Raw genomic sequence first — 11,665 nt, forward strand, 5'->3', positions numbered from 1 at the left:
GTCACACACTTGTGTCTTGCCTTCTACAAAAAAAAAAAAAAATTGGAAAAAGGTTTCTTCTGTGAGTTTTTCATTCACAAACATACATCCTAAGGGAATACCACATTGCATCATTCCTTACTTAAGAGTGAATTCATGACTGAACACTAACTACCAAACAATATGATTTGCTATGATGCCCATGCAAAGATGTATATGCAAGAAAAACACATTTTCTCTTGCCAGTTACATGTATAACTAAATCACAAAAAACGGCTACATAATGGTTTTATAAGCAGATCAAGGAGGCTACAGATAAGTTTCCCACAGTAACATTCCTGATAGCTATCCACTACTTCTAAGCAGGCTTCATTTTTAACTTCCTGAAAAAAGCTGAATATACTAGCATTCAAAACATAACTAGACTTTAAATCTACATCCCATGGACCTCTTTAGAAGCTGTACTAGCACAAAGATGTTAAACAAAAGCAAGTAATCATTCTCACAGTTAATACTAACTAATCCTTTAAGAAAACCATACATCAGTAAAGTTTACATTAAAAATCTGCCTGTGAACACACCTGTATCCAAATGGCATTTATTCTCACCATTTTAATTTTTATTTGAAAACATGTCAACAGCTGGCAATCAGAAAGCTTTGATACCAAGCAGACTGAATTCAGCTGTCAAAATAAAATTAGTAACTAATGGCTTCTTATAAAATGGAGTCTCAGAAAATTCACAACAGAAAATGCAAAAGGAACTGGCTGTGCTGTTAAGCTCCTTTAAGAAGGAAAAAAACAGCAAAAAGATTTTACATTAAGTCACAAGTGGCCACTTTAGGACCTTACCTCTCTTGGTCCTCTCCTCTACTGTAAGGAAAGTTCTTAACAGCTCCCCTGTAACCTTACCAACACTCAATATTTTAAATTATTTTACCAAACCAGATCTACAGAAAGTGCTCAAAGCACCAATGGGCTCAAGCGGACACCGTAATGTCTCAGAAACGCAGAAGCTGACATTTTGAGGATGTCAAGTCACAACAGAATGGCTTTCTGCCACCACCTATCTATTCAAGACTCTGAACAAGAAGATCTAAGTCAAAACACGGTTCTGTCATGGAGTACAGAGAGAACCTCTTTAAACAATATTCTCAAATCACATTACAACCTTAACAGAGACAGCCAATACAACATAACTTTCAAAAAGATACCTCAACTCATTAAAACCAATTCTTTGTAAGAGTGGGAGAACTTTACCATCACTGCCTTTTTCTAACACACAAATCCAAAGCAGCTCAAACTTTACAAGCAGAAAAAACAAGTCTTACTGCACACAATCATATACTTATGAAAGACTCCCTCTGCATCCCTGACCTCTGCCATGGAAAGACTGTTTAACTACCATTCTGCAATACAAAGGTTTACCAAACTGCTCTTCCTAAACATAACCAACTGCTTGGCAAGACAGCTAGGCAACTGACATGCATCACTAGTCAATATTGCAGAGTTGTGAACCTCTTAAGAAAAATGGAATAACAAGACTGTGGTATAGCAGGGCAGGTACAGCAGTACAGTATAGTTTAATTTTTCATTCTTTTTTTCATTAGGTTTGTGTCAAGGAGATGGTATGCAGTGTATTTATACACCATAAGCACCTTGTATGACATAAGACAAGGCTACAGCAAGTACACACAGCATTGCTAGCTTTGCAAAGGCAAGGTACTACAACAAAGAACAGACATTATCAAGCTCTGTTCTCAAAACTTACCCTTGACTACAGCTTGAGACTTTTAAAAAAGGGTGATATGGATAATAAAACTGGATGCAACCACAAAGAGTTTCAAGAGGAGACATATCCATGTCACAAGAAAAACTTAAAGAGACCAGGAACAAGAGAAACCATGTCCCCCCATTCAGATTGATACTAATGATAACATTCAGAAAACAATTTTCTAAAGGACACAAAAGCCTCCACATGTACAGCCTTTCAAGTGAACAGAAAAAACAGCAACGTTTCTTACAGCTTCAGACAATCACCTGACATTGGTCTCTGCAAGCGCTGGATAAGCACGACTACTGGTTCAATTAAACACTATTTATGATTACAAATTAAAAAAAAAAAAAGTTTAAGAGTTTTGAGGGCTTTGGCTTGCTGCGTTTTTGTTGGGTTGGTTGGGGTTTTTTTGAGGAAAAAAAATAATAAATCATTCTTTAAGTGAAAAACAGTAAGGGACACTTGATTCACTTACTTCAGAAATGAGGCTATCCTGTTCAGGATGTTTTCAAAACATACCTACAGTTTTTAGATCTCTTAGGATATACAAAACAGCATTTCTGGGATAAATAAATGTATATACACATATACACACACACTCAGAGAACTGCCTAACACAAAACTGCTTGCCATTCAAATACCTGAAAAAAGTTCTGAACTTATTTCTAAGCTGGAGCAGGAAGGACAGAAATATTTCCCATGGAACTTTATATACCTTCAGTACACACCTGGCAGAAAAGTAACTTTAAAGCCATTTGAAAGTTATGTGTTCAAACTAGTGAGTAACTGAATTCCTATCCTTTTTACCCAAAGTTGCATTTATACTGTGAAACCTAATTTCAATTTTAAATAGAAAATGTCTTAAAGGTATTACACATACCATTACTTTCTTAAAAGTCTGATTTTTGTTGAACAGACACTAATCCACTACTTTTGTTTACCCCGAGTCTCGCTTGTAAGAATTCCAGAATATTAATAAAACCCATAAACCTCAAAGTGTGTGTTTAGAACAGAGAGTATCTGCAGTTGTCTATTTCTGAGTAGAAATGCACCACAATGTGGGAAATGTTTATCTAAGTTTATGTAAGACAATATTCCACAGATACAGAAGGAGTAAACAGTTTTGATGTCACTATCCTCATGATTACCACCTTCAGATGTAGTCTTCCTGTCATTTCAATGGGCAGAATTATTGCCAGAAGGGAAAATTCTGCAAGACATGAAGCAGCAGCCTGGAAAGATTAAGAGAGGAGCTACCCAAAAGAAGTACCATTAAAAAAACCTACATGCAAGAAAAGTACAAAATATATTGGAGAAAAGGAAACAGTTACTGAGATACAATCTTACATTTATTTTGCTAAATTCCTCTCCCTAACTTCTCACCCCCAGAAAAAAAAACAACATGCTGATGCTTGAGTTTCTTCCACTGCAGCTTTATGACTGTTTATGCTTTTCACTCAAAGCTATCACTAAGCATCACCACTGTCCAGGGTATTGCAACAGAATAATCAATATATGTATTTTACATGCTTCCCCAAAATTCTTAATTTTAGCCACTGTACTTTGTTGGTTCAAAGAATAAACATCACTTACACTCAGAGAATCAAAAGCATTGTAAAAAAAAAAAACAAAACAAACATGCCACCATACTCATGTATGACTTAGGTTTTGTTGAAATAAATGGGACTTGCTCAGGAACATTTATAGTGAGAAGTTCTGCCAATACTTCAAAGTAAAACTAAAAATATCAAACATAAAGTTAGCTATCTACAGATTTTAGCCACCCCTAAATCCTTCCTACTAGAGATACCCTTTCAATTCCATAATCAATAAAGGCCAGCCTTCCAAATACCCTTCCTAAACATAGTAATTTTAATATCTATTTGTCAGGCATTTGAGAAGCCTCATGAAAAAACACAGCTTACCTAGTCCTTCTGTCACAAGTGTTGCCACCAGTATACTTAACACTGCATATTAACATCTAAATTCAACAACTTCTTAAGAATACAGGTCCCAGTTCTGCAACTAGGTCAACAAAAGTGGGCCTTGTGCTAGCTTTGGATCTGTGACTTCAGAGGGTCTCCTCTGGGCTGATACAAACGCCCAGTGATTTGAATACAACTGCAGAATTGTGAATATAAATCAAGTTGTACAGACAACATGAAGACAGCTGAGACAGACACTATACGTCTACAGTGAGACAGGGAGTCTTTTGAACATTTAAACAGAACAATTCTTCTCTGAAAGATTTCCCCCCCCCCTGTACAGCTGTGTCTTGTGTGTTACTGTACATCTTCAAAATACTTAACTGGACTTCAATGGAGAAACTTGAAAATAAAATATGACATCTTAAAAACCTCATCAACATTTTCAGATGCTTGAGTATAAAATCGCTTAAGAACAGAATAATTTTCAAATGCTACTCTCTTTGCATACAAACAATGCCGCACAAAGTGGGCTAGCATACATCAATAGCGATTTCCAACACACAAAAAAACCCAACAACCCATCCAATTGGTGAAATCCCTCAGTTTTCTTGACGATAGTTAACAGAGAATAATTGTGGCCGAACTGCATGCAACTACCTCGCTCCTTATCGCACACCTCGGACAAGCGGAGGGGGCTATACTGCCTAAAATAAATCACAACAAACAAGCTCCAAGACATAACTCCGAGAAGATACATCAGGGCGAACTAGAGGAAGACGATGCAAAAAGCCACAAATGCTTTTTGTGCATCGAAATAGGGTTGCTAGAAGCCGAGACCAGAGGAGTGGCCTACGCGTTAATAATGTTTACAGCGGGCGTGAACGAGCTGGTGCTGGTGGTTTTCATTGAGACTGTAGGAAAAGCGTCTCAGCAGGGCCTTATTTCCAGGCGTCGCCCAGGCCTACACTGCTCCAATCACTCCACCTCAGTAATGGCGTTCGGTGCGAAAGGAAAGGAGAACCAGAGGAGGCAAACCTGGGTGCAGTGCTGCGGGCAGCCACCGGGCCCTCCTCGCCAGGCCGCACAAGGGTGGACGGCGGGAGGAGCCGCCCGGCGCCTGGCAGAGCCCCCCGAAGGGCGGCGGAGCACTTCCACCCGCCGGCAGCCGGGAGAGGATGAGGAGCCGTCAGCCATTTTCCCCTGCCCTCCAAAACACCAGCGATGCAGGGCCACATGCCTGGGGCTGCGAGGGAGGCGCTGCCGCCGCCACCCTCCGCTCACTGCCCTCACACACGCCAAGCCCCCGCTCCCTCCCCGCGGGGCCCGACTCGGCCCTTCCTCCCCGCCGCACCCCGCCGTCCAGCACCCCGACCCGGGAAGCCCCATCCCCGGGGAGCGCCTCCGGCCGTTCCGTTCGGCGGCGGCCGACGGCTGCAGTACCAACAGTTGCCCCCACGCAGCCGCTTCGCTTCGCCGCGTCCCGGCCTCGGGCCCGACTCCAGCCTCCGGCCCCCGACCCCGACTTCGGCCCCCGGCCCCGCCCGGGCACGGCGCTCCGCCACTCACCCCCACACGGCTTCCCCTTGTCCCGCGGCTGCTGCTGCTGCGACGGCCCGGTGCCCTCCTTGGTGCTGCCGAAGAAGCGCGACCGAGGACTGCCTCATCCCAGGCGGCCAGCAGGGCAGAGTCTCATGCCAGGCCCGCGATCCCGGACGTGCAGCCGGCTGCCTGAGGGGGCGGCTCCGCTTCCCCGGTTCCCCTCACACACACACCCCAGGCGGACGCCGTGTACTGCGACGGGAAGCGGGAGGGCGAAGCTTCCAACGCTGTCCGCGCTTCAGCTCCCGGACCCAGTCGCTTCGCTTTCTCCGGCGCCGGCAGCACCGCCGGGGCGTTTTTCCTGCGTCACCAGCTCCTGCCCCGCGGCCCTGGGCTTCGGCTCCGGTTGGGGCTTGGCCGGGGCCTGCGCGCTCCGCCCCGTCCAGGGACCGGGGCGCACGCGGGGGAGGGGGGGCACACGCACCGCGCTCCTATCGCCAGGACCCGAGGCCCGGCTGGGCGGCAACGTCCGCGGCGCGCGGGGGCAGGCAGGCAGGCAGGAAGGAAGGTGGCAGCGGAGGCGCCGGCCCGGACGGCTGAAGCGCTCTGCGCTTACGGCTCCGTGCGTGCGGGAGGGGGAGGGAAAGGTGGAGGTGGGGAGAAGGGAGGGAGCGAGGCGAGACGCGGCGGCGATTCCTCGCGCTCCCGGCGGCAGCAGCGCACCTCTGTCTGGCGGGGCCTTGGGCAAGATGGCGGCCCCGACAGAGCCTTCCGCGTCCGGCTCGCGCTGCAAGGCCCCGGCCTAACGCGGCGGCAGCGGATCCGCCACCCGAACGGCGTGACGCGCTCCCCGCCCCCGTCGCCCCCCCACCCCTCAGGGCTGTCACTCACGCCGCAGCGGCGAGGCCCAAGCCGCGGCCCGCTGGCCCCCCACCCCTACGTGTGCGGCGAGGGAGGGAGGGAGGGCGCACGAGGAAGGCGGCGGGGGGAGAGTGAAAGGGGTGGGAAGGGGAACAGGTAACGAGGACGGTGGCTCGTATGAGCGCGCGCGGCCGTTTCATGCCGGTTGGGCTCGGGCGGGCTCCATTGTGACCCGCCGGGCGAACCGCGCGGAGGGCCCGGATAATGACGTCAGCGCGGCCGCTGCCGACTAAGGCCCAGCCTTCCTGTTCGCCGCTGAGTGCTGGGCCCCTCCGGGGAGAGGGATGGCAGCTCGGGCTGCCCTGCTAGCGCGTCCCCTTCGGCCTGGCGGCCGCGGCCGGGACCGGTACCGCTCCACTTTTGGGTCACTCTGCGGCACGGCGGGCGGGCGGGCGGACAAAGCTGGGGTGGGGGCGCAGAGGCGCACTGGCTGCTGGTCACGTTGTGGCGTGGCGGTGCGGGCTGCCTGCTCATTGCCCCGGGCCAGGAACAGCCTGGACAAGCAGGTGGAAAGGTGGTGTTGCCCGGTACCTGCACCAGTCAGCTCGTCTATGGCTGAGCCTTCCCTAGGGCTTCATCTCTCTCCAGGCCGCGGGCCCAAAGTTTGGCAATGGGCTTTGGGCAGGGCTTCGGGGCTCATATAGGTGCAGGCAGGGATGTCTTCAATCCCCACCAAAACACTGCCTCCTCCCTACCTGATTAGGGGGGGACCGGTATTATAAAAAACAGATGGATCGTTTGTTGCTCTTTTTTCTTGCCTTTGATATTTAGGTGACTGCTTTAGAGCATGATGTATCTGAAGTATCTTGAAGGGGGGATGCTGGAGAGGGCCTGTTCAGGAGGGACTGTAGTGATAGGGCAAGGGGTAATGGGTTTAAACTGAGGGGAAATTTAGGTTGGATGTAAGGAAGAAGTTCTTTACTGTGAGAGTGGTGAGACACTGACACAGGTTGCCCAGAGAAGTGAAAGCCCCATCCCTAGCAGTGCTCAAAGCCAGGTTGGACCGGGCCTTGAGCAAGCTGGTCTAGTGGAAGGTGTCCCTGCCCGTGGCAGGGGGGTTTGAACTGGGTGATATCTAAGGTCCCTTCCAACCCAAACCATTCTATGAAGTCAGTGTAACCCCAGTGAATGTAGATGCTTTATGTAGCAATCCAGGAGACTTTAAACCTGTCTTTAAAACCGGGGTGGGGGCAAACAGGAAGGGAAATGGGAAAGCATGCCTTGTGAAAGGACAGGAGTTTGGCAGATGTTGGGGACTTGGTGTAGGAGATTATCTGAAATGGTGCTTAATGTTTTGTTTGTCTTATTGCAAGGTCAAAGTCTCATTTTAATAGCATCATTGAAGAATTTCAAGCAGGAAGTGAAAAATATGGTATCAAGGCAAGAACACAGGAGGGATTTAGATTGCATGGGTTTGAATTTGCTCAAGAGGCTGGGGCTAACAGCCTTAGCTCTTGTGCAAAATGTTTTATCTTTTGGACCACGCAGTGACAAAGACTAAAATACCGGTTGCTCATTGCAAGAGCTGTGGGCGGGTGTTTTTCTGTAAAAAGCTGGAACTCCAAACTAAGTGGTGATATCTGCTGTTATTTCCTATTTTAACAAAGTTAGAGTTGGTCCTTTTTCTGCTGATTATTTTTATTTTTTCTATTATTTGTGAAGGGAATCTGAAGTACATCTCAATTGCATTAACCATTCATATAATATAATAAAGGATGCAGCTGCTTTGTTACTGTACCAATGCAACAGTTTACTGAAAGAATAGTTTTACATGCATTTTCTTCACCAACAATAAAACCAAGCCATAACCATGGTGAAAATCTGTGTAAGTCTGTTCATGTTTGGGTTAGAAGTCTGTAACAAAGAACAGCCCTGTTATCTCAGTGATTTTCATGACTCTGAGCACGTTATTATGACCTCCTTTTTCTTTTTTTGCCCGTTATTGGTTACTTTGGGTTTTTCCTCCTACTTCAAATTTGTCCCATTTGGTCCTTCTGGGAAAGCATTTAAAATCACTGCACCTATAATGTGTTTAACTTTTCTTGCCTGCCGCAGTATTCTCCTTCAAACTCGTCACTCTTTATGGTGGCTTACAGGGGCATAGCGGCAGCTCAGACTATTGTAGTTGTGTACTTTTTGACACTTCTTGCCCTTAAAAATAAACTGCTATGTTTATTGATGGTCATTTCTTTTATTGTTCAGTAGATCCCTCTTTTAATGACAAGCCAAATACTGCGTTCCTTCTAACTGCAGTGGCTTCTTTGGCAGAGCTGAACAGTGACACTTCAGTGCGTTTTTATAATGTGGGCAATTGTCCACCAAGAAACTCCCTGCCAGTTCACATAAAAATCAACAACGAAAAAAAAAATACGAGTAATACTTGTGGAAACAGTACTGGTACAACTTGTAGCAAGTTTTCCCTCTTGCGAAGAGGGGTTCCCTCAGCCAAGAGAGCGTAGAAACTGAGTACTTTAATTGAAAACTTAGGTTTGGAACAAGCTAAGAAGTGATTCCTCCTCAGCTTTCCAGCACCTTTGGTAGTACTCTTGTGATTTTAGATTGTACTTCATGTACTTCATTTGCAGAAGCGTAACAAGATACAAGAGAAATTTTGCACTTGGGTGCAGGAAATAAATACATTACTTTGTGTTTTTTCTCTGGCTTATGTATTTGACCTCCTTTCTGTTTTAAAAGTATAATCTGAAGTGCTTTGACAGACCTGCAGTTGCTCCTGGCCATGCTAATCAAAGGTCACGATAGGCTGAAGTCGACAGCTATTTATGGCACCAAATAAAAGAAGATACTGGGACAGTAGTGGCACTTTGTGGTTACTGAACAAGCAAACTGCACACCACACTTCCGACTGGGGAATTCTTCTTGCTCCCCAGACAAAAATCTATGCCTCTTTGGCTTCCAGAGTTTTCTAGGGGCATTGCTGTGGTTCTTCTTGGATGATACTGTTTTGCCTTTGGAAAAGATTGGCACTTCCCCCCCCCACCCTGATACTGCAAATTAATGTTACCAGTTTATCTTGTAGCAACTATGGAAACAAAAGGATGTAATTGAGATAATTTGCTGATTAAAAAGTATCCATAGTATGAAGACAGAAGTCAGTAGGCGCTCAAAAAACTCATTAATTGGTCCAAAATAAGTGTCAACATAGAGAGCTATGACAGACTAATTTATTCCTTGGTAGTGCTTCCAGCTAATTCCCCTCTGTACACAACTGTTGGTATGATTAGAAATGCTTTTGCAACATTTTTAATTCAGTGCAAAAACATGGGGCATGGAAGCATTTTCCCTGCAGGCTTCCCAGCTCCCGCACGACAGTCAGCCTGTCAAACAAAAAGTGAAACCAGCTGCAACCTGGCTGGTTGTGGTGTTCATTGACTAACCCAAAAGAAATCAAAAATGAATCATTTTGGTGAGGGAATGATTCAGAATTTAGAAAACCTCTTACATTAATAGATGTGTTTATCCCCAGTTCTTCAAGTCTGATTGACGTCACACTGTTCCATAGACAGAAATGAAACTTAGAATGTTGCTGAAGCAGAGTAATGCTGTGGAGCTTTGCAATTGGGTAGTATAAAAGAACAGCAACAGAAGAGAGAAAGAATTTTACCACAAACCCAAGAACATTTTTTTTCCCTTCCTGTTCAGCCCATTGTACGCGGCATTAGGTGGTATCCACCAACTCTCAGAAAACAAAATAGGCAGCTTAACAGATCAGGAAAGTATCTTTTAGAAAGAAAATAAAATGCTGCTTGAAGCTCAAACAAGCTACTGCCTGAACATTAAGATTTGTTCTAAGAGATCACATAAAGGATCAACATTTTCAGTATTTTTGGGCCCACTCCAGTAAATCACTTAAGCACATGAGTAGTAGTGCTCTTGGTTTACATAATCTTTCATTGACTTATTTAAGCCTGCACTTGAGCACCAGTAAGGAAAAGAGTACTTTGCACTTGCCTGAGTCTTTAATTTATGCAGCGCATATTTTGCGTAGTATTTTGGCAATAATGGTGAGCGGTGTATGTTTCTTTGTACAACATCGAATCGTAGGATGTCATCCCTTTCAGAAAAGACTGTCTTTCATAGTTGTCATTTCTAATGTAAAGCATAATTATATCGTTGCGGTCACAGAACATTACATTGATGATTAAATGATATTTTCATACTGGGAATAATAACAAGTCCCAAATACAACACACAGTGTCTGATACTGTCGCACTCCCGCTCAGTGCACATGGCGGTGTTTACTATTGGCTGGGTAAGGCATGACAAAAATGAAAAACGATTCCAGAGACGTGCAGATGTGTTCCCCACAGGAAATTGGTTTCATCAGGGCACCCCAGAGACCAGCGTTTCCCCCGGGCTCAGGTGCACTGGGGACTCCCCAGGGCATCCAAGCAGGACCTGGCAGCTCTGGCCCTTCCCAATGCCTCATCCAAGAGCAGCCAGGGTAACAGGGGCAGACCCAGCCCTAGGCATTGGGCACCTCTTATGGTTGGCTAGGCTGAAATGGGGTCTTGGGCAAGGGTGTGGGGAGGCCCCATGGGATGCTGCTGAGGGGCCCTGTTAGTGCCCTTAGAGCCCTGTTTCACATGTATTTGCTAACCAATATGGCAGGAGATTAGTGTATCATCTGATGAGAAAATGTCAAGCAGGTCAGTGAAAACTTTGCCCTCTGTATCTCTAAATCAGTAAGCAAAGCACAATAAAGTTATTCCAATAACAAATAATTAAGATGGGTTTAAAATGTTTAGCATGTAATATTATACCTAGACACCATATATTTAGGCTTTTCTATATGGAACAAAACCAGAATCCGAATTTAAAAAAATAGCTATTGTGTATGTATTCCAAAACTCAGATGTAATTTCTACCTTCCATACTATACTGAGTTCAATAAAGTTGGGGTAGGGGGGAGGATGATGTCACTCTGAGGTATCAGACAGTAATTAAGTTTCAAAATTAGGAATAAAACCCACATAAAAGTAATGTATCAGGAAGTTGGAGTGATGCTACATCTCTCATCTGTTACAAATAAAAGTAGAGTGTAGACATTCCATTTTAGTTTCTCTTGAGATGGCTGCTTCAATTACCAGTCCTCACATCTATATAAGGCATCTTTTCATAGTCATAACTTTCCATTTTTCATCTTTTGATTTCTGGTTGTATGAAAAGTTAACAGTGATGTTGGAGTGATCATGATGTCACTCTTGTAAGATTCATAGATGCAGTTAAATCTCATTTGTGCTCCATACTTAGAGGTACAAAAGAATGCACGCTTGGGTAGAAATCATAGGAAGTTGGTAAGAAAAAGATTTTGTAGGGACCTATGTCTCTTATGTGGAAGAAAGAATGGTATCTGAGTAGGAACAATTCTTAGGATAAGAAAAATATGGTACAGCATTTTCCTGTTATTAATTTAGTTGCTCAAATAAGGGTTAAATGATTAGCAAGACAAGAAATTCTTTATATGTCTACCAAATGTTTAGAAGATGTTGCAGAGATTGGTT

General features: G+C 45.1%; 1 protein-coding gene across 2 annotated transcripts in view; it reads right to left on the minus strand.

Annotated features, from left to right (window-relative positions):
• The window catches only part of USP9X (ubiquitin specific peptidase 9 X-linked), a 99,011-nt gene extending 93,001 nt beyond the window's left edge, over window positions 1–6,010 (minus strand). The window contains exon 1 of one of the 2 annotated variants that reach the window (XM_057411828.1): window positions 5,250–6,010. The gene's annotated coding sequence lies outside the window, so the exon portion shown is untranslated. The remainder of the gene's footprint in view (window positions 1–5,249) is intronic. The other variant, XM_057411827.1, reaches the window with a different exon arrangement.
• Window positions 6,011–11,665: the final 5,655 nt, after the last annotated feature.

The sequence above is a fragment of the Pezoporus wallicus genome, unplaced genomic scaffold, assembly GCF_028554395.1.
Source record: "Pezoporus wallicus isolate ANWC-B61680 ecotype Strahan unplaced genomic scaffold, APGP_CSIRO_Pwel_v1 contig_1438, whole genome shotgun sequence".
Classification (NCBI taxonomy): Eukaryota; Metazoa; Chordata; class Aves; order Psittaciformes; family Psittacidae; genus Pezoporus; species Pezoporus wallicus.